Here is an 899-nt window from a genome sequence, read left to right as displayed (position 1 = left end):
GGAGGTAAGAAGGGTGGTGGAAATGGCTTTGCAGCAATAACCATATGCTATTGGCTGTTGACTGTGTTGGGGTTTTGGTAACATACGACATAGCAAAGGCAGGTTGTGGGGACCTGAACACAGGCCAATAAACAGAAATTATGATGCTGTCTTAGGTTGCCTGTCCCTTTGGTGATGCTGGGGCTTGCTCAGAATCCCACTAAAGAGAAATACCACCGTGATTCCTTGTGTCCTGTTCATCTTTTTCGTTATCCATAAAATTGGGTGGTTGGGCGGTTACACCACATTACCATGATGTTCCTGTGTGGCTGGCCCTAAGCTTCTGGCTCTGTTGGTGTGGATGACAGAGCTAAGTCCTTGATGGAGGATGCTCTTGCTGTTCCTGCTGGCTGCCTGCAAAACTTGCATGATAGTCCTAAGGACCAATTTTTGTCTTTTCCTATTAGCAAGACAGCAACACTCATCTCCCCAGAATACTCCTGTTAAATCATGTTGCTATAAACCTACAATTGTACTAAGCAAGAATCATTTGAAGGTGTTCAGAGGACTATCAGGAGAGAGTTGGTTAAGCAAAGTAGGCTATTCATTTTTCTTCTCTTTAAAATGAGGATGCAAATGTCATCTATCTGAATGAGTGCTCTTTCAAAGAAAATCCTGTTCAGCTATCATGGTGTCACATGTGCACAATGTTGTGAATACTATGGTGAGTGTAAGATGACCTCAGAAGAAAAAACTAAAGTTCAGAGAAGTAGAGAAAATTCCCCAAGTTCACATAATTAGGGAGTGGTAGAACAAGTTTATAAATGAATAAATATTTTGCTCTAAAACTTATGCTCCTAACCAGTATATTTATGAGCTGCCAGGCTTTGCAGTTGTCAATATGTGTGGGCTTTGGAGTC

Source organism: Callospermophilus lateralis, chromosome 3 (assembly GCF_048772815.1).
Source record: "Callospermophilus lateralis isolate mCalLat2 chromosome 3, mCalLat2.hap1, whole genome shotgun sequence".
In the NCBI taxonomy this organism is placed as follows: Eukaryota; Metazoa; Chordata; class Mammalia; order Rodentia; family Sciuridae; genus Callospermophilus; species Callospermophilus lateralis.
This window is presented reverse-complemented; position numbering follows the sequence as displayed.